The sequence below is a fragment of the Eubalaena glacialis genome, chromosome Y (genome assembly GCF_028564815.1).
Source record: "Eubalaena glacialis isolate mEubGla1 chromosome Y, mEubGla1.1.hap2.+ XY, whole genome shotgun sequence".
NCBI classification, from domain to species: domain Eukaryota; kingdom Metazoa; phylum Chordata; class Mammalia; order Artiodactyla; family Balaenidae; genus Eubalaena; species Eubalaena glacialis.
Window position 1 is genome coordinate 2,402,822 of NC_083737.1, and position 24,465 is coordinate 2,427,286.

The 24,465-nt window shown below is 41.3% G+C and overlaps 1 long non-coding RNA gene across 1 annotated transcript in view; it reads left to right on the top strand.

Annotated features, from left to right (window-relative positions):
* The window catches only part of LOC133082906 (uncharacterized), a 220,469-nt gene that overhangs the window by 194,351 nt on the left and 1,653 nt on the right, over positions 1 to 24,465 (top strand). The window contains exon 4 of the long non-coding RNA XR_009699079.1: positions 23,483 to 23,624. This is a non-coding gene — a long non-coding RNA (uncharacterized LOC133082906). The remainder of the gene's footprint in view (positions 1 to 23,482; positions 23,625 to 24,465) is intronic.

Here is a 24,465-nt window from a genome sequence, read left to right on the forward strand (position 1 = left end):
TCTATCTATCTATAAATTTTTCCATGGTTATTGCTGAACTCTTGAATTATTGACGATCTAGGTTTTTGCATTTCCTGTAAGAAGCATATAGTAAGGTTCCTGTAAAACTATAAGCCGTTCGATACTCTGTCATCTCAGTTTGAGGTGATGACTTGATCCCTATGGAGCCTTGCCCTTCCCTTTCTCATCTGGAAGGCTCCTTTACTGCATATTTCCTTGGACCCAGTGTGCCCGACACACAGGCCTTCCCCCATCCAGCTACCAGTCTACAACCTGCCTGCCGCCCGCCCCAATCTCCCCACCCCACCAGCCCCGGGCTGGCTGTGCCCGCTTAGAGGGAAGGCTCTAATCCTGATAGAGTCAGACTCATTTGGTCTCTCCTGGGAGACATACTTCAGTGTAAGCTTTTTGAAATGGTGTCCTGTTTCCGGATACTGTGCTTGAGTGGAAAAGACAAAGCTAAACAGGTCATGATCTTTTATTACCTTTGGAATCTCAATGACCACCATTGTGCTAATTGCCAGGGGCATAGAGCTGAAAAGACACGATTCCTGGCTTAGAGGAGCTTGCCTTCTCAGAAGGACCAGCCTCTCCTTGGTGTTTCTTGCAAAGACCCGATAAAGACTTTCCAGTTTGGGACACCTGCCTCTCTTGAAGCTTGGGGGCCCTAACTCCCAAGCTCTGGGGCTACTCTCAACACATCCCCGGACTCCCTGGATGGCATGGTGGAGTTGCAAGTCATCACGCCCTGTTCCTCTAGCGAAAATCATGTCCCTGCTCCATCCCACTGCCTATGGCAGAGAGAGTTGACCTCCTCATCATTGCTCAAATGTAAACTATAATGATTTCCAGATCCCAAAGAACTGTTTCTAATGTCATCAGCACGAAGTCCTGGCTCACCAGCTTGATAGCATCCTGAGTTCCTCTGCCCAGCCCTGCAGCGGTGGGCAGGGCACAGTTATTTTATGAGTCTGGAGGGCAGCTTACAGACGAGCCAGAGGGGCAGAGTGCTGACTCAGGGCTGCACACGCTGTAGGTTAATAGTCTGGGGCTGTGACAGCGCGTGGTCAGATGGGAAAGCAGAATATGCCATGTGTCTGAGTCAACCGGACCCCATGAGCAGGGCACACACTGGAGGGGTATTTCCTGGCCTTGGGAGAACATCAAGGGGTTGGGGGAGGGAAGAGCAGATTGGACAGACAAATATTTTTGTGCAATCCCAAACAGACGCAGCATTTAATGCATACAGAAACCTTGAGTCTCTTCCTCAGCCCTGCAAGTGATATTTCCATCCAGCAGAAGCATTAAAAACCAAGACAATCTCTTCTTTTCATCTGTGCAACCCCACACATGGCATACTTTTTCCTTCTTCACTGGACTTGGCATGTAAATGACAAGCTTTATGCTTGCTTCCAAGGGCTTTAGAGCAATACGGCCTTGGGTGTGTAAGCAACGCACAGCGACGACCCCCAGCGATGGAGAAAAGGTTGGACACACACCTTGCCTCTTATTGGCTTCAGAGGAAATGGGATAACTAAAATAATTGTAAGGCAAACAAAGAAACAGGACCTTTTGTGCACAGTCATGAGCTCCTGGTCTCTGATGGGACAATGGGGTGATGGGATGATGGGACCATGGGGAAATGGGGTCATGGGGCCATGGAGAGATGGGGCGATGGGTTGATGGGGCCATGGAGAGATGGGGCGATGGGTTGATGGGGCCATGGAGAGATGGGTTGATGGAGCCATGGGGCCATGGAGAGATAGGTGGATGGATTGATGGGGCCGTGGAGAGATGGGTTGATGGGGCCGTGGAGAGATGGGTTGATGGGTTGATGGGGCCATGTGGTGAGCAGAAGGGAGATTATTTGCTGCTGCTCCTCTGGCACTGCCTCCTGCTCCGCTTGGAGCTGCACAGCTGACGCCCACCCTGAGGAACAGGTCACTTTGCCGCACTTTATAGTGGTGACGTCACCCAGCCTTCCCCTTGAACGTTTGATGCCGACAGCTCCTCCTGGGTCTAGACCAAGGGGAACATGGGCCGATCTAGAGTTTTCAAGACCTCAGAGGTGACGGGAAGGCATTCCACGATGAACAGAAGAGGCCTGCTTTAAGGACTCACACTTTTTCCCAGGGGCACCAGAGGTCATTAACTGAGCTCTCATTTTACGTCCTTTACCACACACGTGTGAACAATGGTTTAACATGTGGGTCAAAGCCAACGGCTCTTGTTTCCAGCTTTTATTTGATTCCAGCTGGAGCTGCGTTCATCTGACTGGGTCCAGTGATACTGACGGTTATGTCATCCTGTGTGCACTAAGCCTGGGATTGCTTAGCCAGATTTTGTATATGGTGTGTGGCCAGGTGTCAGCTTCAGCCTTGGAAAATGTGCCTGAGGTTTGAGGGAAATAAGGGAAATTTTCCAGTGATACGTATCCACGTCCCCGCTGTAATGGTTAAGTGGTCAGCAGCTGGCAGGAATGTGTTGCCCCGTGATCTGAGCCCAGGGTTGCATCATTTTAAGGACTCCAGTCAGTGATAATCCACTCCACCCAAGCAACCTTCGTTGAATGCTGCCCATGAGTAAGGCGCTGTGCTGTGCCCAGGGAGGGGTTGCTCATACCTCTGGCTAAGGTCGCTAAGATTTGAAAGGCTGCCAGTAGCTCTCCTACTGGACCAGGGGTGAAAGCATCATGCCACACTTCGGGTAACGCAAGCACAGTGCAGCGGAGGATTCCTTTTGTCTGGGGCATCAAGAAACTTTCCAAAGGAGATGGCTCGTATGCTGGTCTTGATGGATGCGCAGGACTTGGAGAGACAGGGGCGTGGAGAGATTGGACATCTGCAGTAGCAGCTTGTGCTGGGGGGCCTGACGGTGTGTGATACCTCGGGGGTATCCTGACTGGACTGCAGGTGCCCGCGGGGTCTGGGTCACAGCCCAGCACTTTTCTGGGAGGCAAGGTGGGGAGTCGTGTTAGGGGCAGCGCCTGGAAGACGCTGAGTGCTGTGCTGAGCGACTGGGTTTTATTTCATAGCCTCTGCCGAGTCCCTCGCGGGATGTGAGGAGGGAAGTGCCATCCCCTAATCCTAATCTCTTAAGAGGATGATCCTAGCAGGCTTGGCAGAAAGCTTTGGAGGATGCGCTCCTTTTCAGATCTCCAGATGCCCTGAGCTGTGCTCATCTTTTAGGGCTTTGGGAGAATGCACTCCACGTCCAGGGCCATGTCTGCAAGAGTTTTCCATATGGATACCTGTGCAGAGCATGGAGGAGAGGATTGGCTGCATTTGGAGCCCTCTTTGTCTCTGGATCTCTGCTGCCTTTTGAACTGCAGTAATTGGCCCTGATCCCTCACTCCTGAGCAGTTACGGGTGGGGCAGGAAGTCAGCATCATCAGGTGATACCTTTAGAGAGGTTAGGCGCTCCCTGGGTCCCTGGCCCCAGCCTGCTCCTTGGTTCTGCCCTTTATCCTCCGAGGCTCCTATGGGGACCCTGGTCACAGAGGCGATGGCTGTGAACTGACCGTGATCAGAATAATGACAGTTAAAGAACTGATAACGTGTTTATTTGCAAAGATCATTTGATGAAAGGATAAACATTCTGAGAAGGACTTATCATTACTGCCATGGGTTAAATTGTCTAGTTAATATGAACACTAGTACGACACAGGTTGCTATCAGAATGCACCTCGTTTATGTGTGCGCTACATTTTCCCAACGCCCCGAGGACTCCCCCAGATGTGATCCTGTTCGTCTCCTCAGCACTTTTAGAAGCTGCGTGACAGCCTTGGGGCCACGGTTTACAGATGACGGAAGCAAGATGGAGACAGGGAGGGTCCTACCTCAGGCTGCAGAGTCTATTTCAACCCTGGCAGAGAGTCAAGTCTTATTTTAGGAAATTCTCTCCACACAGTCGATCTCACACTGCTTGGGGCACAGTGGCTCCCGGAAGGCTACTGTAGGCAGCTGGCATTTCAGAAGAATTCTTTCCGTGAGGCTGACAAAAAAAAAAAAAAAAGATGATTCAATTCAGGAATGTGGAAACAGATAGGCCATTCTTTGCTCAAGGCATCTTTCCATGGTTGGCAATTGTTTGAGCTGCTAAACTATTTGAGGAATTCAACTTGTTTTTGATTGGGGGGCGGGGGAGCGGTATTTTCTGGGTCATCCAGCCTTGACTGCTGGAAATCCCGTGGGAGTTTTTTGCTTTAGGGTAGACACGGCCAAAAATGAACAGGGAAATGGTGAAGTTGGACTCAAATGTAGAAGATGATATAGATTATGAAAATGGTGGTAGGTGTTTCTCTAGAGTCACTGCAAGGTTATAAAAGTACCAACTCTGCAGGCTGACATCAATAACAGTGGTTCTTGTTACTCTGTTGCAATCCATCCTGTGGTTGACAAAGACTCCGCCCATCATGGTTCTAGAGCATGCATGGCATGGAACCTGCTAGAACCATTTCTTCCACCTCATTTTCCCTTTCTTATTGGATTCCAACCCTCCTTGAAGAATCCATTGTACACTACTCCTGATGTTTATTTAGGTTATCTTCTTAAAATTATGGTAAAATATACATAACATAAATGTTACCATTTTAATCTTTTTTTAAGTGTATAGATCAGTGTCATTTTTTAAATTTAGTTTTTATTTTATATTGGGGTATAGTTGACTTATGCTGTTGTGTTAGTTTCAGGTGTACAGCAAAGTGGTTCAGTTATACATATATATGTATTGATATGTATACATATGCACACATATGTAATGTGTACATGCTAATAGATCAGTGGTATTAAGTACATTCACATTGCTTTGCAACCATCACCATTATCCACGTCTGGAACTTCTTTCATCTTCCCAATCTGAAACTCCATACTTATTTTTTAAAATTTATTTTATTGAAGTATAGTTGATTTACAACGTTGTGTTAATTTCTGTGGTACAGCAAAGTGATTCAGTTATACACATATATACCTTCTTTTTCATATTCTCTTCCATGATGGTTTATCACAGGAGGTTGAATATAGCACCCTGTGCTCTGCAGTAGGACCTTGTTGTTTATCCATTCTCAATATAATAGTTTACATCTGCTAATCCCAAACTCCCAGTCCTTCCCTCTCCCATCGCCCTCCCTCTTGGCAACCACAGTCTGTTCTCTATGTCTGTGGAAACTCTAAACTTATTAAACGATGACTCCTCATTCCTCCTTCTTCCTAGCCCCTCCCCACCCCCAGTCCCTGGAAACCACTAAACTACTTTCTGTCGATATGGATTTGACTGTTTTAGGTACCACATATAAAGAGACTCATGCGATGTTTATCCTTTGGTGTCTGTCTTATTTCACTTAGCACAATGTTGAAGGGTAGCAGAATATGCCACCCCCAAAAATATGCCAGCTCAGTTACTTTGAGCTGAAGGCAGTTGAGAAGAAGCAGGTAGAAGAAAAGCTCCCTGTACTGTACCCTGATTTGCCTAAAAGCAGTACATAAATTTGCAAAGGTATTCCTCCTCTCCTCTCTACCAGGAAAGACAAAAGTTAGTCAATCACCAGAGATAATTTTAGACCCTGTCAGCCAGGAGGTGGCACCAAAGGAATCCACATAAACTTTTCTAACTGGACTTTATATACCATTAGTTAACTTTCTGATAGTTTGTCCTTGGAAACCTAACATTGCTTTCCTTTGTGCTGCTCTTTCTCGATAAATTGTTATTCTTTGTTGAAGATGCTCTATAAGCCAGAGTTCTAAGCCACCTCTTGGAGTTATTCATTTTCCCTGGGTCTCTCCCATGTACACATGAGGCAACATGTTAATAAACTTGTTTGTCTCTTGTTCATCTGTCTTTTATTACAGGGGTCCCAGCCAAGAACTCAGAGGGATAGAGGGAAAATTATTTTCCCTTCCCTACAGTGTCCTCAAGATTCATCCAAGCTGTGGCATGGGTCAGAATTTCATTCCTTTTTAAGGCAGAATAATATCCCATTGCATGGATAAACCACATCTTGTTGATTACTTAAGTAATCTTGAACCATTTTATGGTTTTAAACTTTCGATGCCAATATTTTGTTCCTCCAACAAAGTAATGGGATGACAAAGGCACACATCCTATCTTACCAATGTGTATGAAGATAGAGTCAGCCTGGGAATAGTATGTAATTAGTGATTTCTACTTTCATTTGTTTCTCTTGCCAGGGCAGAAGTTTATTTAACGGAATTTAAAGGAATTACAAAAATAGCCAAAGCCCATCCATTTTTACCTTCAGAATATTATAACTCACTTGTTGTACATGTTTCTGGTTTGAAAGATCCTCACATACACATGTGCTACTGTAGGCACAAGGCAGCTTAGAGTAAACCTCTCTCTACATGGTCGAATCATTTCCCCTTTGAAAGGTCCAGGGAGAGTTTCTGCAGATACCCATGTGGTATTTGTCAATAATTTTCCAATAGTTCAGTACACATTGCTCCGTGAAGTATCCTTCAGAAAAATGAAGCAGGAAATGAAATTATCGGATAGCTGGTTAAGTAAGAGAGCTTTCTCTTCATGATTAGGAATAACAACACTGAAGTTTATCCTTGCTGAGTGAACAAGCAGACACAGCCCATGTCGTGAAGTTTTGGGGAGAACATCTAGGTTATTGAGAGGGGGAAAATAAACTGGAGAACAAACACACCATACAGTAGCACCACTGGTAACATTCGAAAATGGTGTGAATGATCCAGGTTATAGTTTTAAAAGCTCCCAGGTGACTCTGATGTGCTCTAGTTTGAGAATCTCTCGCTAAACAAAGGCTATAAACACAGGTGTTCTGAACTCTAGTCATAGAAAAGGTAAAAAACTATTTAAGTAGTCTCAGTATCCACCAAGAGAAAGATGAATGCTAGCAAAAACAAAGGGAAATCTGTGAATCCAAACAAAATAAAGAATATGTTTGCAAATATGACCGATTGGTAAGCATTCATAGAAACTTCCTCAGTGATGTATAAAGGATCAGTTTTATAACATATTTCTTAAGGTGAAAAAAAACAGTGGGAACAATAGTTTCTACTTATTGACCTAAATCAGTTAATTACGGAATTTGCTTCATGTTGGCATGCTTGCTCCAGAAATGTTCTCAAATTAAATAAGTGGTAAAAATTACGTTTATCGATAAAAATGGCATACCTCTTCCCTCTAATCTGTTATAGCAACTATATGGAACTTGGAAAATCTGTAGATTTGAAGGCATCATGATCGGAGCTAAGCAAAGACAGTGAGTTCTCAACTTGTCTATTGAAGGTTCTTGATATGTGGATGACTTTAAAGGATAATTAAGAGATTGGCAAGGCAAAAAAATAAATACACAGTGCAAGAGAGAATTATGTAACCGTAGCCTATTTCCAGTATGATGGAGAGGCATAGAAGGGATGATTCTCTAAAGAAGCAGACAAAATGAAAACTCATTGGGATCCATTAATTTGGCATCACATTTATCTGGTTAATTATGTTTTGTTTGTCCAATAAAAATTAATTGTATTCTTTGAATACATTTTAAGTATTTTTTGGATACTACCTAAGAATTTTGGGAAGCTATTTCACATGTTAAATATGCTTCTGTGAAAAAAAAAAATCAAATAATACAGGTTCGTTTAAAGCCCCCAGATTTAATTAACAGATTATTCTGCAAACGATCTGTTACTGTGAAGATAAGAGCAAATGCAAAAGCATACAGCTGTATATGTATACATACATAAAAATATCTTTCTATACATGTTACATGTATTAAAAAGATGGGATTATCCTGTGGTTATTATAGCTTATTTCATTAAAAATTCAGCATAGATATTTATACATATTGATACTTTTAGCTCCTGTTGTTTCTGAGTCCATCTTGAGATGAAAGAAAAAATAAAGGCACCAATGAAAACTCACTGAAAAAAGATACATAGAAAACTACCTTGGATAATTTTATTGGACTATAAAAATTAACTAATTAACTCTATTGGACATAAAATAACATGCATTGATACATTTTCAGCTAAATTAAGGAGAAAAATATTTTGCCTCTTTGGGAAGATATTTAAATTGCAAAGGAGCAACTTTTCTAATGAACCATTTGCAGTTCCAACAAATGAGCTTGGGATGAATAACATAGTAAGATCTTAGGAGCAACTGTGCATTGTGCATCTTACTACCCTAAAGTTCCAATCGTATAGTAGATGCTCAGTAAAGGTTAACTCAGTAAGTTAAGATACTTTAATAATAAACATCCACGGGGAGGCTACAAGCTGCAAAGAACAGACACACCTACTCAACCTGGTTTAAACAGCCAGGGCCACTGTCTCGTCCGACACAAGTCCAGGAAAGAGCAGGCCTCAGAAAAGTTTGCTTCCACAGCTCGACTGTGTCATCAGGGTTCAGGCCCTTCAATTACTTCTTTTGTTTTATTTTTTATTTAATTAATTTATTTTTTTTGGCCATGCCAAGTGGCACGCGGGATCTTAGTTCCCCAGCCCGGGCTCGAACCTGTGCCTTCTGCTGTGGAAACATGGAGTCTTAACCACTGGACCGCCAGGGAAGTCCCTCCATTACTTCTTTTAGAGCATCAGCTTCATCATGGCCGTAGGCAGTTGCCAATAGCAACCAGAGTTTCCCCATCTACATCCTGATGAAGAAAGAGTGACTGGCCTCTGTTTCCCAGGAACCCTATCCAGCAAATCTCTTTCTGTGACTCATTGGCCCAATATGGACCCATCATCCTTGGAGCAAGGGATATGAAATGACCAGAATTGGTGCTCTGCGATGGCATGATAGCCTGGGATGGAATAGGGGTGCAAGTACCTGCCCCCAGGCTGACTCGGTTCTCTCTTTGTTGTAGAAGAACATAACATACAGTAACTGAATCTTGTTACATTCATAATGTCTCAATTTGGGGCAGTGGTAATGCAACATATTGGGTGTAGAGAAGTTTGAGATACAAAGAATGTAGAGACATTTTCCAAAAGTGATTGTTGGTTCATGGTGGCCCTGAAAGAGAACTAGTGCCAGATGCTTTTAATGGCTGGTCCAGAGATTCATCCTTGTTGAGTTTTGTTACAGACAAGCTTAGTGCCCGGTCTTGTGCTTGAAATGTGGAGTCTTGGAGATGCCAAGTTGATTGAACAGAGACTCTTCTTAAAGATGACTGGCATTGGCATCTAAACCATGCAGGAAGCAGAATTTGGGGTTGAAGGCCTGAAAGGGAGCCTTCATTTATAACAGTTAACGGGAATTCAGTTTCTCCTCAATAGTTACATTTCTAGCTGAGTATTAAAAACAATCGAAAAATGCCTTCACTTCCCAGTGCTTTGTCGTTGTATTCACTACTCAAAACTTTTTGCCTAAGAAAAAAAGTTTTCATAAGTGAAGATTTTTATTCAGGATTAATAATGTAAATACCATTAAAAATAGTAATAAATTTTATATGGTAGATTATAATGGATATAGATTATCTTATTTAGTCCTTAAAATAACCCTTTGCAGAAAACAGAACTTGGACTCTATTTATCACTCCTCTGTCTATATCTGTCTGCCTCTGTAAGTATCATCCATCCATCCATCCGTCCATCCATCAGTGTTTTTCTTGCTCTCTTTCTCTCTCTCTCCCCCGACCCCCAACTGTGTGGGAGGGAAAAAAACTTTTTCCTCTGCTCTCTTACAATCTGTTTATTGAGGCTTGCGAATTAAACTGACAAAAGACAGATTAACAGGAGAAAGACATATTTCTTTATCGATGTTAATGTTTTCATGTGCATGGGGGTGCCGACTTAAATGCAGAACGTGAGAGTTGTGAGTTAAGTTTTATTTGGGGCAAAATGAGAACTATAGCCCAGGAGACAGCATCTCAGCTAGCTCTGAGCAACTGCTCCAAAGAGATGGGGGGGGAAGGTCAGTATATATGTGATTTTGGTGAAGGGGGAGTACATGCAATCAAGCACATATTTTTTTTAAATTTATTTATTTATTTATTTTTGGCTGCGTGGGTCTTCGTTGCTGGGCACGGGCTTTCTCTAGTGGCAGCGAGCGGGGGCTACTCTTAATTGCGGTGTGTGGGCTTCTCATTGCAGTGGCTTCTCTTGTTGCAGAGCACGGGCTCTAGGCGTGTGGGCTTCAGTAGTTGCGGCACGCGGGCTCAGTAGTTGTGGCTCACGGGCTCTAGAGCGCAGGCTCAGTAGTTGTGGCACACGGGCTTAGTTGCTCCGCGGCATGTGGGATCTTCCCAGACCGGGGCTCGAACCCGTGTCCCCTGCCTTGGCAGGCAGATTCTTAACCACTGCGCCACCAGGGAATTCCCAAGCACATATTTTTTTGGAGAATGTTTCTGCTAGTCACGAGGAGCAGGTGTCACCATGAAGGATTTTAGTGCTTTTCTAGACACGAGGAGATGCAGGCATTGGGCTCATAAAATCAGCTCCTGAAAATATCTAACTATCTGAGGACGTGTTCTGCCAGTTTTTCCCAGAGCACAGAGGGCCTCATTCCTGGTCTCCACCCTGAACTCCTTTCAGGGGGTATTGAAGGTCAGCAGCTGCAGCGGCTCAAGATTTAATCCTCGTAGAGGTAGATGGCAAGTGCCAATTTGTAGTTGACAGGGGCTTCACAGAAAGAAATAAAAGCCCAAAGAGGTGATTACACAGGTGTGGGGTGGGCTTCGTGTACCATTTTAGTGGAAGGTGATAACTTACGGAGAAGTGAGCAGACAAAGGGAAAGGTGGTTGGGCTCCTGGGGGTGGTGAAGTGTGGGAATAGGACTAGGAGTGGTAGTTATTGGTAGTTCTATTGCTAGTTAAGGTAGTTAAGGGCTCTTTAGCGAGGCTTGTTATGCAGGTAAGAGTCGTTCACCTCTTCCGGTATGGGAGAGGACTGCACCTTTACAGATGGAAATTTATGTCCCCTTCTCAAAGGGAAATATATGCCCTTCTTTTAGGCAGAAAGGGGAAGGGCAGAGAGTTCTTCCTGCATCTGCTACTTCTCAGCTGCTTTCATCTTAAAATAATTCTTATGCCAAAGTGGCATATTTGGGGGTGCATATTCTGATCTGTCTTTGTATCTATCTATCAATCCATCCATCCATCTATCATGTCTACCTACCTAGCTATCTATCATATCTATCTATCCATCCATCTATCCATCTATCTATCAGTTCCAAAGCTTGGGCTCCCCACAATATACTTACATGCTTATATATGTAAAATGATTATGGGAATGCTTGGGCCCTGACTCTCAATGGATGACTTATTTCTATCACGAGTGTCTGCAAAGCTAAGACCTTACCTAGTAGTGATTAAGTAAAAGAACCTGAAAAATAACTTTCGTTTCCTGACTTCCAGTACAATGTGTTTCCACTACACCAGTTTTCCCTGCTATTTTGAATTTTTTCAGTTAAGAAAGATTTGCTTCCTCAGGCTTCAGTGCCATTAAAGCATCAGTATCAACTTCTCATCTTTAATTTGTTCCTAGGCCAGAATCTCCCCTCTCCCAAAGAGAGAGGGACACAGAGATACTGAAAAAGACTGCATGGCATGTTATATATATTCTACCACTTTGTGGACCAAAGAAATCACAGAATCGCTCAGCCATGCCGTTTAGAAATAGCACATAGCTCAAAGAAGAGCCGTGAGTGCCACTGTGTTTAAAACTCCTGATTCTTGGAAACCTACTTTCACCAGCTTTGCCTCCACGCCATTTCTCTGGTTCCCACTGAGGTCCCTTTGGTAGATTATGTAAGTCACAAGGGCACAGGGGCTCATTATTCCAGCTTTTTCTTCTTAGCTTCCCTTTTCTTGACCCATTCCTCCCTCCTGAAGTTGAAAATAGCTATGCCTCTTTGATGCAGAAGAAAGGAGTGCTAGGTAGTCCTCAGAAGGGGACCATGCTTATGCAATAAGGGGAATTTTCTACTTCTTTCTCTGTCCGTCCAGCAGTGAAGTCCTGGGTAACACAAGCGAAATAACAAGTTCATACTTTACAGCTGTAGCACATAACTGCTCTCTCAGTGACAGGGGATTCCGATGCTGCTTTTGTGGTGTGCATGACTTGCTGGTGTCCCGAAACAAATATAATAATCGCTCTTTGCTGGAAAAACTTATTTTTTTTTTTCCTGAGGGGAATTTCTAGCTAAACCCCTATTTTTGGTTTTGAGTTAACAAGTAAGTCTGCTTCATCAGGGTCCATCACACTTATTTCTGTAGATGGAGGGAAATTGTGACTAGGCTTATGGGGACAGAAAACCATCTAAGGAAAAATCCCAAAATTAACGCTAAGAGTACAGGAGACACTAACCTGTGGTATGATGTCTCTCCATCTACTTAACTATTCTTTAGGTGTTTGTTTGGGTTTTTTTTTTTTTGGAAATAAGAAGAAGAAATAATGTTTGTCTTATTGATTTCACAAAGACATTTTGAGCTTGAAACGAGCATTGACTATGAAAGCGTTTTGCTGTAATTCACAACCACGTTCACTGATGTTATTAACGCTTGATGCTGGATCACTGGAAAGTCCCCGGGCATCTTCCCGTTTTGGATGTCAGTCTATTGGCATTTCCCTCCAGACACCGCTGTTGAGGGCCCTGTAGGACAGTCTTCCACAGAAAGTATGGTCCAAAGGTCAAGGATACTGGCGTTGAGGAGAGAGATCATCAGAGATGCTCTCAGGCTCTACCCAAGACCTACTGAATCCAAATGTGCCTTGTGGTAAAATCTCCAGGAGACTTAAGGAACAGGAAAGTTTGAGAAGCATGGAATGTAATGTGTCCACCTATTGAATTCCTCAAATTCCTGCGCACGGTGATGAACTTGAGAATATCTCCCCCCCCAAATGTGTGGACCCCAGGTGTTCAGAGGAGCCAACAAGTGTTTAACCCTTCCTCATCTTCCCTAGTCACCCCACCTGTTTTGGGGGACAGATCTCAAATGGTATGCACCCATCTCACCTTGCCTGGGGCCCCAGTGTTTCTGTGGGGATTTTCCAGATTGTTCATTCCCTTATGGATATCAGAGCCAGGCATGTAGTTTTAAAAGGACCCTGAAGAAATGCAAGGGCATCTGTAGCTATCTATGTGCATCATTCACCTCTGCAAACCATCGCGGTTACGTAACTAGAGATTTTCTAAACATGGTACGTCTGTGTCTCTGCTAGTTGTTCTTTTGGGTGAATACGTACTAAATCAGTCCATGAAGAGTAGAGCTGAGGTCTGATCCAGAATGGAGACAGAATTTGATGTAAGGCGAGAGTGGGATAAACTCATTCAATGGGCAATGGAATGCTAACATCGTGGCCTTTGACCGTGTCAGAGGCGTGGGGTGTAGGAGAACCAGGCGTGGGGTGTAGGATCGGGGGTCAAAAGAAATAGGCCTGGGATCCAGCCCTGACACGCTGTACCTGCCTGACAAGGTTCAGGTGCCCTGATCTCTGCAGCTCACCTTTCGTCAGCAGTAAAATCAAGGTTAGCTCAGTGACCTTGTAAATAAAATAATGAATGTGAAAAAACTTCTACATATTCATATGAAGAGAACTTTGTTTATACCTTAAAATACAGACCAGGAAACCTGCCCAGGGGAATGGGAAAGCATGTGATAGGCTCTGTGGACTTGCCAGAGTGAATAAGTTGCTCATCTTGGTGAAAGAAAATTAAAAGCTAAGACTGTATAATAAGTTTAAATGTAATAAATTCAGCTGAGCACCTGGCTTTGTTCTTGGCATCTCAGGGTCAAGTAACCAAGGCGATGATTTGCATGCTAAATTGAGCCTTTTGCTTAGTTTCTCATAATACTGATCCAAACTGGCAACACTTCGATGGAGTGAGCTGGTGGAATTCTGGAGGGTAGGGCTGCAAGCAAAGTGCAAATTGTCAAGCATGTTTAAAAGCACCAAGAGAAAAAAAAATAGCGCTTTCCATGAAGGCCTTTGGGCTTGTAATGCACACAAATGTCTGTCATTAAAAGCTTACCATGGTTTAGATGAAAACGTCGTTATTTTCAGTATTTATGTGTTTAAAGCAAAAGTTTAATATTTCCTTTTCAAAACTCAGTGCTTTTGTCCTGGGAAAATATAGCCTAATTATACATTACTTAGACATTGTGAATTTGATTATGTGTGGTTTTCTCCACGTCAGCCTATTTGAATTTTCAAAATCTTTGTTTTCACCACTTCTGGGCCATCACTCTAATAATGGTTTACCTACAAAGAATCCATTCGCAGTAATTTGTCGCTGCACCTGAGTACCTCTACTACCTTGAAAACTAAAAAGAGAACTTATACTTTCCATACATAGACAAACACAAACTCCTCCAATAGTAGATAAAAGAGAAACTGCATTAAATCACGGAAGCACTTTGCACGATGTTCTTAATTGAACCAGCAGAGAAACAGGATGTATCTCCAGCCTCCACTGTCACCTGGCATTCCCTTTATTCTTTTTTTAAACAATTGTTATTTTATATTGGGGTATAGTTGACTGCAGTGTTGTGTTAGTTTCAGGTGTACAGCAAAGTGATTCCGTTATACATACATATATCCATTCCTTTTCAGTTTCTTTTCCCATATAGGTTATTACAGAGTACTGCGTAGAGTTCCCTGTGCTATACACACAGTAGGTCCTTTTTTTAAATTGAAGTAGATGATCATACTAAGTGAAGTAAGTCAGAAAGACAAAGACAAATACCACATGATATGACTTATATGTGGAATCTAAAATATGGCCATTCTCTTCATTCTAAGTGTTAACACTGTCAGTCACATGTACCTCCTTCCGCATCTCCTCAAAGCAGTTTCCTGTTCTTTCACTGACAAACATGACAGGCTGGAATGGCGTGAACAGTACAAGATGCCAGGATTCCTGGGAAAAAATCCTATGCCTTTTGATCTGTCAAGTCCAGAAAGAAATTGAGCTCCAACTATGGGGGCTAAGTAAGCTCTCTCCACAAAGGCAGCAAAAGTGTTGTACAAATTGAAATGTTCATGGTAAATAGACACATGGATCCTGCTGGAAAAGTTATTACGTTTCAATTCACATCTTTGCTTTTCTTCCAGCTGATGATCTTCACTTTAAAGATTCCAAATATTTACATAAAAGAATTTCTCCTTTTATTTCAAATCAAAGTGACAGAATTGGGGGGTGAAGACACTTTGGTGCAAGTTTTCGTGTGTTTGTTGCACACTGGAAGTGCATAACTTGGAGGAACACCTTCTGGGGGCACCGTGACTGTTCATTTACTACGTGCTTACAGAGCTCAGCCCCTGGGAAATGCTGGGAGCTGTGAAATATGGGGGAAGAGACAGGCATTCCCCTGCCTGCTGCCATGAGGTCAGCTCTCAGGGTTACTGAGATGGGGTGCACACACACACACACACACACGCACGCACGCACGCACACACACACAGACGCTGAGGCATCATTACCATTGTAAAGGGTAAAATACAATGCTTGGTGATTTATTGAGTATCTCTGAATACAGAGCAACTTCCAGGATTGTGGTTTTCATAATCTGTATGAATTCTGATAGGAATGTTTTATGTACCCACACACACATCTGTGTGTGTGTGTGTGTGTGTGTGTGTGTGTGGTATTTATAGAAAAATCAGCATGATTAGCACTTGTTTTTAATCCATATGATGCTATAAAATGCACCTAAATATGCTGCTTTGTAATATATGCAGATTACAAAACAGTATATGTTAGGTGAACTCTGTGTGTGTGTGTGTGTGTTCATACATAACAGTTATACTCTGTTATATATATTTATATATATTACAGAGAGTACGTTTCAGATGCACTTTGATAACATGAGAATTAAACCAATTGCAATATATATATCAATGCATATATAATTTATACAATATATATAACATGATATGTATCGTAATTGTTTAATCTATGTTATTAAATATTAAAATATCCTCTTTGTAATATGTATAAACATATATATATAAAAACAATTCAACTATTATATATGAATAAGAATATAAGAATATATGTTATACTGCGTTATACATATGAAAAATACATAACATTTATAGTACATATACTCTGTTTTATATATATTACAAACTTTGCACTTTTATAACTTATATAGATTAAAACAGTTGTGATATATATTATATGTTATAGGTAGTGTATATTACATATGCATTGATATCTATATCACAACTGTTTTAATCCACATGTTATAAATAAGTGCATCTAAAATATACTCTTTGTCATATATATGTGTATACATACATATATGCGTATAACTGTTATATGTGAATTTGTATGTGTGTATACATACCCCCCGCACACGTACACAAAGTACACCTAACATACTGGTTTGCACGCTATACATGTACTATAAAGCGGCATATGTTAGGTACAGTTTTACAGCATCCCCATGGATGAAAACAATCGCTAATCATGATCATTTTTCTCTACGTTTATAGCTCTCTTTCAAATGCCTGATTTCTGCCGCTTCCTTTTTGCTAGCTATGCGGAAACTAACGAATCTCTGAAAAGATTTTGACGTCTAACCTTTGAACCTGTCTCCCATAGTGATTCAAAATAGCATGGCTGATCACCCGCAGAAACAGGCGTCTGATCCCCCTATTCAGCACACAGCTTGTTCTTTGGAGAACCAAATCAGAGATATTTCAAATAAATATCGCCTGGTGAAGAACAGAGAATCAAAACTGATTGGTATGCAATTGCGTGTCAGGGAATAAAATATATTACAGTAGATTTGCAAAGCACAGCATTCTTTAGACAAGTTATTGCTATGTTTTAAAAAACCATGAGCCTATAATGATACAAAATTTATAAAATTTGATATTTATTTCTGGTAAATAATCCGCTGCTCTATTTTTTCTTCACCACACTTAACAGTTGGGAGGCACACCTCATATCTGTAGGGAGCATATGCTGCAGGAAATATTTCTTTTGCTCTGCGCTTGGAGAGGGAGGGTTAGTATATAGGGAAGAGGTCATACCGTTTAGGGGCAGACAGATTTGGTATTCAGTTGTCCTTCTGGGTACCCTTAGGCAATCTATATGACCTTTGTAATTCCCTTTGTGTAACTAGAAAATGGAGGTAGCTATGCCCACCTCCCTGGTCGATGTATATATTAGTGAAATTACCTGTATATGATTTTATATGTAGTATTATATATGCATTAACCATATATATGCATATACATATATATATGTGTGTGTGTGTATACGTACATGGGTCTGTGTGTGTGTGTGTGTGTGTGTGTGTGTGTGTCATATACTATATATATAGAGAGAGTGTATGGCTAGGTGCCCAACACAAATTAGGTGCTATTTATTTATTTATTTATTTTTTAACATCTTTATTGGAGTATAATTGCTTTACAGTGGTGTGTTAGTTGCTGCTGTATAACAAAGTGAATCAGCTGTACGTATACATATATCCCCATATCCCCTCCCTCTTGCGTCTCCCTCCCACCCTCCCTATCCCACCCCTCTAGGTGGTCACAAAGCACCGAGCTGATCTCCCTGTGCTATGCGGCTGCTTCCCACTAGCGATCTGTTTTACAGTTGGTAGTGTATCTATGTGCATGCCACTCTCTCACTTCGTTCCAGTAGGTGTTATTTAAATTTAAGTCCTCTGATGTAAGGTACAGTAATCTTTCTCCATCCATGGAGTTTAGGGATTGTGAAGGCAAATGGTCCCAGGGCCAGAAAAGATGAGGACATGAGTGACAGACTACGTAAAGACCATGGAGAGCTGTAAGCACTGTTACATGGGGCCATCTTGACTTGACTGCAGGGTTTGCCATGTAGAAATCAAGGGTCAACATTGCCCTCGATGTAGAAAACACTACAATGTTTTCTGCATTTTTCAAGAATAGTCAGAAGCTTGTGTTTTTCTGCAAATATCCCACTTTTCAAATGTAGGCAGCTGATTTGATTAAAGAAAACAGGTGTGGGACACAGGCACGTGGGAAAATTATGCAGAAACATCACGGCTTTGAACAAGAGTTGACCTACAAGCGACTCATTTTTGATTTCTTAATCCTCCTGCACCATTCAGTTGAGGGTGGAACCCACCACAGAGCTTGTTAGAAATGCAGTTCTCAGGACAGCTCCTGGTCCTAAGGAACGGGAAACTCTGGGGTGGAGCCCAGCATCTCGGTTTTAACAACCCCTCTAGGTCAGGATCTGCAAACGAAGCCCAGAAGTCCAGATCTGAACCACCATCTGCCTTTTTCCAGCCGTAAACTAAGACTGGTCTTTCTGTTTTTAAATGGTTGGGGAAACAAACAAAATCAAAAGAAGAATCATGGGTTTTTTTGGTAATTATAACAAAATTACATTGAAGTACTTAATTATGCCAAGAAACAACAACAAAACTGGTAACGGAAAAACTGTAAATTCTACTATGAAAGGCAGTTTTCCATAACAGAAAATTCTAAGCTCTCTGCTCCCTCCCAGAATTTTTTATGATCTACTTGATACTCATAAGGCTTATATTTATATCAGCCATCTCTTTATTTATTAAAAAATGGTAAGAAAAAAATAGCCTTATGTTTATCTCAAATGTTAATGTCACATGGGAGAATCATATTTTGCAACGCATGGAAACCGTATGAAATTCTGTGTCCATGAGTATGCTTTTAGGGGGACGCAGTCACGCCCTGTCACGTCTTATGGTGTATGGCTGCTTTAACATTACAACAGCTGAACAATTACAAGAGAGGCTGTATGGACCGCAGGATCTGAATACTTATTCTGTGGCTCTTTACAGAAAAACCTTGTGGACCCAGCCGCAGCTGATTCTGGTGTGTGTTCACATTTGAGAACCGTGATGTTTAGTGATCGTCGTGAAACGTAATCCTATGTTTGTGTCAACAAGGGGAAGGGAAGAAACTCCTGCAGCAGTTACTCTGTGCATTCACTGAGCACCCGTTTGTGAATCCATTTCAGGTAGATAAGTAAGAAAGAGCTTTTGGAATAAGATCCACGGACTTCAGATTCTCAGGTCCTTCCCTGGAAGTTTAGAAACCTTAAATCATCTCCTCTTTGGATTCCTCTTCTGTAAAGCACAATAAACAATCCACACCATGCAGGATCATGCTGAAGCTATAATCAATAAACGAGATGAAGTGCATAACCAATTTCCTGCCACAGAGTAGGTGTTTTAGAAACAGAATTATCCTTTGAGTTTTAAAAGATTGTTTTCACTCTGGAGAGATTTCTAGGAGAGACTAAGATACCAGGAACTGTGTCGGGGCTTGAAAAACATATGCACATGGTGTTGTTTATTTAGAAAAGTATTGGGGGGGGGGGGGCCTTCCCTGGTGACGCAGTGGTTAAGAATCCGCCTGCCAGTGCAGGGAACACGAGTTCGAGCCCTGGTCCGGGAAGATCCCACATGCCGCGGAGCAACTAAGCCCATGCGCCACAACTACTGAGCCCGCGCTCTAGAGCCCACGAGCCACAACTACTGAAGCCCGTGAGCCACAACTACTGAGCCCACGTGCCTCGAGCCCGTGCTCCGCAACAAGAGAAGCCACCGCAACGAGAAGCCCGCGCACCGCAACGAAGAGTAGCCCCCGCTCTCCGCAACTAGAGAAAGCCCGCGCGCAGCAACGAAGACCCTATGCAACCAAAAATAAATAAATAAAATGAATAAATTTTTTAAAAAGAGAAAAGTATTGGGGCATGGAGAAAAATGCCATATTCACTTTTCAGCTCCCAACATTAATTTTCTTTAAAACTCTTATAAACAGGACTCAAGTACAATTAGGTTTTAGAGATCCAGGATGTAAGTGAAAGCGCTTATCAATATGTCTATCAAACAAGACACCTGTTTCAAGTAGGTATTTCATCACTATTTATTGAGTGAAGAGTATGTCTGTTTTTCATTGTTGCTTCTCTGTGGCAAGATCCACTGTTTTATTAACCTGGTCTTCCATTGTCATGCTTAATGTCTTCTTATTTTATAACTAGGATTAAACACTGTTCCTCCAAAGGACACTACTTGGTTGGTTGAAGATGAAGATATTGGGTGGCTTTTCCTAATTAAGCTACCCAACTCATATAAAGCCATATTATTGGCTGTCCCTGCCTGATGCCCAGGGTGATGTGTCTCCATGGTGATCACGTATGCCCTGTCTCATGAGCGGCAGCAGCCAGCTCTGCAGAGATCCAGCTCCCTCCCGCCCACAGGGGCAGGTTCCCTCCCATAGACTGGGCTTTGCCTCACTGCCATGACCCTTTCTCAAAGTGCAAGGATTTTTATTCACTTCTTCCCAATGGCTTTACTTCCTGAAAGAAGCGTATGCTTCTTTCTCTATTTATTTCCAATCCATTGGCTTAGAAATTCCCAAAGTGAAAAGAAATAAACTGGAAAACCAGAGTTTCCAGAGAGAAGACTTGAGCCCCCACTGGAGCAGGACATCCCAGATTCCAAGTATTTTTGTCCTCTCCTTCAGATCAAAGTGGGAAATTCCAGCTGATTGCCTGGAAAATTGCCTCTGTCTGCCAGCAACCTTGAAAGAGATTTTGAATTGGGTAGATACACAAAAACCCCTTGACATTTAAGTCTATGTGATTCTTTGAAAGCTAAACATATTGACACCAAAGGAATTTCTCCAGAGTAGGATGCCATAGATAAGATACACTCCTGCATTTCTCTCTCACATCACTCTTTTCTGTTTATTTAAAACCCACTCTGACGCTAGAATTCATCTCTGTCACCTCTGCTGTTCCTACTCTGCCAGTATCCCCTGCCCTCCTTTTTTTTAAAAAAATAATAACATTCACTGGTGAGGTTGAGAATAAAGTTCATTTTAGTCCTGAAGAGTAAAGTGTCCAGGTGCAATTGAAGCCTTAAATGGGAGGCATGTATCACTCCTACATGGTTTAGCACATCTATGAACATAACACTCACCAACCTTATTATACTCTCACGTAAATGGTAGGTTTGAGTATAGATGAAGGAAGAAAAATCTCTTATCCCATGTCTACATTTATTTTGTCTTTCACCACAAATCATTTCTTTAGCCTTGCTACAGATTTTATTATTTGCCAGAGCAAGGACTGGTCAGTTTTTATCTGACCTGAAAACTATTTCAAAAACCTAAGATTTTTTGCAGCACAATTAAAACACACACAGACACACACACACACACACATTTTGGAAGATTTAATGCTTTCATGGATGGAACCCAGGACTGCTGTCGAAAGGTAGTCATAACCTTGAATAATTTATGTTTTCTTTGGCCTGGTTTATCCATTTTGATTACATAAAGAATATAATACTTCTCTTCATCTTTCCTTCATTAAAGAGCCATATTGTATTTCAATAAAAAACCTATGAAAATAATCAGTCTATGAAAAAAAGTGGTGTAAGAGATGGCCAAATTAAATATATAGAATATATGTAGAATCATGATTCATTTTCCATATGAGTGATATAAACCTAGGAAGAAGAAATATTCTCAGTTTAAAATAAATCCAAGTGTTTTAAAGTTAATAACGTCATTCTTCAAAATGCCTGTCTGATTTTATTTGTGTGAACAATGTATGCTGGTGTCAGACTCTTTATCAGGGGCTTGTCCACCTGTAGAGGCAAAGTTTCCAAGCAATCATCAGGAGCCAGAAGGCAATTCATGGACTCACCTGCCAGTATTAACAACGAACAGTAGTTATTGGATTGTTGCTGTATTCACTATTCTAATAGCTCTTACTCATATTATTCAGGCTGCTATAGAATGAGTAATTTCATCCTTTCCACCTAGCAATCTGTTGCAGGATTTTGCAATTTGCCCGTTATTGAAGTAGGCTAAAATTATCATTCATTTTCCCCAGCTTCTCCTTTTGATACCTTTTTTTCTACCTTAATAGGTACCTAGTAAATTTTTGTTTCATTGACTTTATATTCCTAATACAATGAAAAATGACATGAATTTCATAACTCAATTGTACTAAATTATCAGTGACTAAATTATTTGTAAAGTATATTTTAATTTTATTACGGGACAGAGCCTTAAGAGAAAGGAATTCAGTTTGGTTAGTTTAAAGGCAAAGGGAAAACAGGATTCATTTGATTAAAAGAATAAAGCATTGAGGACCATTGTAGTTTAATCAAAATACTGTTTGATTGAAGTTACACTTCCAGCAACATCTGCCTAGTTCTCTCAGACAGTCCATCCTGCTGACAACAAAGAGAAACAAACAGACAAAGAGATCAAATAATCAGACCGCCATCAGACACGTCACGATTCTCAAAGCTATCTTAACGGGGCACAAAACGCTCCTGATAAAGGAAGAGACCGATAAACTGGCAAGGTGTTCTGATCGCAAAAGACACCATTAAAAGAGTAAAAAGAGAAGCCACGGTTTATGACATGATATTTACAGCATTTTATTTATTTAGTTAGTTATTTACTTTTTTAAAGTTTTTTTTTTTTTTTTGACGTGGACCAATTTTAAAGTCTTTATTGAATTTGTTACAGTATTGCTTCTGTTTTATGTTTTGGTTTTTTGGCCGCCAGGCATGTGGGGTCTTAGCTCCCCAACCAGGGATTGAACACGCATCCCCTATGTTGGAAGGCAAAGTCTTAACCACTGGACCACCAGCGAAGTCCCAACAGCATTTTAAACTAGCAAAATTGTCCTATCCTCAAGATAGAAAGTGTTCCTACAAAATAATAAGTAAAAAAAAACAAAAACAAAAGAAACCCAACTAACAGCCCAGTTCAAAAGAGAGCAAAAAGTTTGAACTAGCACCTCACACTTTGGGCATCCAAATGCCTGATGCACCCATGAAAACAATACTCCGCCTCATTGAACGTCAGGAAAATTTACATTAAAACCAGAATGAGAGACCTCTGCCCAACCACCAAAACGGCTACCATAGACAGACTGATATCAGGAAGTGTTGGCAAAGATACAGAGCAACTGGAACTCACTCACAATGCTGGTGGGAGGACGTATAAATTAGTGCAACCGTTTGGAAAATTGTTTGGCAGTATCTATGAAAACTGACCATAGATATACCTGGTTCCATTCTTAACATACATGTGTACATACCTGCACCAGAAGTTTTGTCCAAGGATCTTCACAGCATCACTATTCATTAAAGCCAAGAAAAGGAAAGAACCTAAATGTTTATCAACAGTAGGATGAATGAATAAACTGAGGTGTATTCATACAAAAGAATATTGCATAGAACTAAAAACTGAATGAACCACCCCATGCAACAACATAGATACATCTTGTAATGTTACATGAAAGAAGCTAGACAGAGTAATAAATACTGTACGATTCCATTTATATAGAGTTTAAAAACAGGCAAATTGAATCTATGGTATTAGAATTTAGGAAACAGTGATTTTTTGGCATGGGGAGTGGTAATTATTGGGAGGTCACTGGAAGATGCTTCTCAGATGCAGGTAATGCTTGATTTTTTGACCTGGATGGTGGTGACATGTCTGTGTTCACTGTGCCATCATTCATTTTCCCATACAGGTATGATTTGTGCACTTTTCTTCAGTACGTCATACATCAACCAAAAGTTTATTGACTTTTTCATGCCACTGGATCCAAGACACCCACATCCTGGACTGAAGGATTGGATTTGAATGAAGCTCATTTTCATCGCAAGACAAAGGTAAACCAAAATCTTTATGAGATTTACATTATCTTCATTTTTTTTCCATCTCTTTCTCTTTTTTTTTTTTTTTTTTTTTTTGCCCACTGGAGTTTTCTCTTCCCTTTTAGCTTTAGCCAGCATTAAAAGGGTACAATGTACGGTTTTCCAGAGGCTGTTTTACATGTTGCCTGATTTTCAGCTCATTCCTATCCCCATAAAAACGTGTGACACTCGGTGTGCAGAGTGATTTCCAACTAACGTGTGCATGAGACTGAGGCAGTGTGTACATACTCTGTTCTCCCTAGGCTGATTTCGATAATGGAGGTGTTTCTTTGTAATTTGCTACATATTTTTTTTTTACTCTTAACGAATGGAGTCACTGAAACTCACTAACTGTCTTCTTGGTATGAACGCTAAAGAAAAAACAAACAAAAACAAAACCCAAGAAAGGCTAGTCTTTTATGTCTATTTGCAGTGACTAATGCAATTATTTCCCTCTGGAGAGTCCTGATGTTGACATTTATCACTAAATGGACTCACTCAGGACTCTGTGAGGCCACCTTCCAGACATTTACGCCCCTCACTTATCAGATTATTTCTTATTGAATTGGTTTTCATGAGACACCCCCCCTCCACGTGCCCCATTCTCTTTATTCCTTCCCCGACAGACCTTAGAATTAACCCTACATTTCACCGTGGATTCGAGACCACACAGGATGAAAGACTTTGAAAAACTGTCCGTATGAATAAGTTTATTATTTTTTTTAATAGACTAAAAATCCAATCAGCTACCTTCAGTTTTCTATAATTTAAATTCTGTCCATGCTTTTCTCTGATGCGTTCAAGCTTCTAAAGCGAC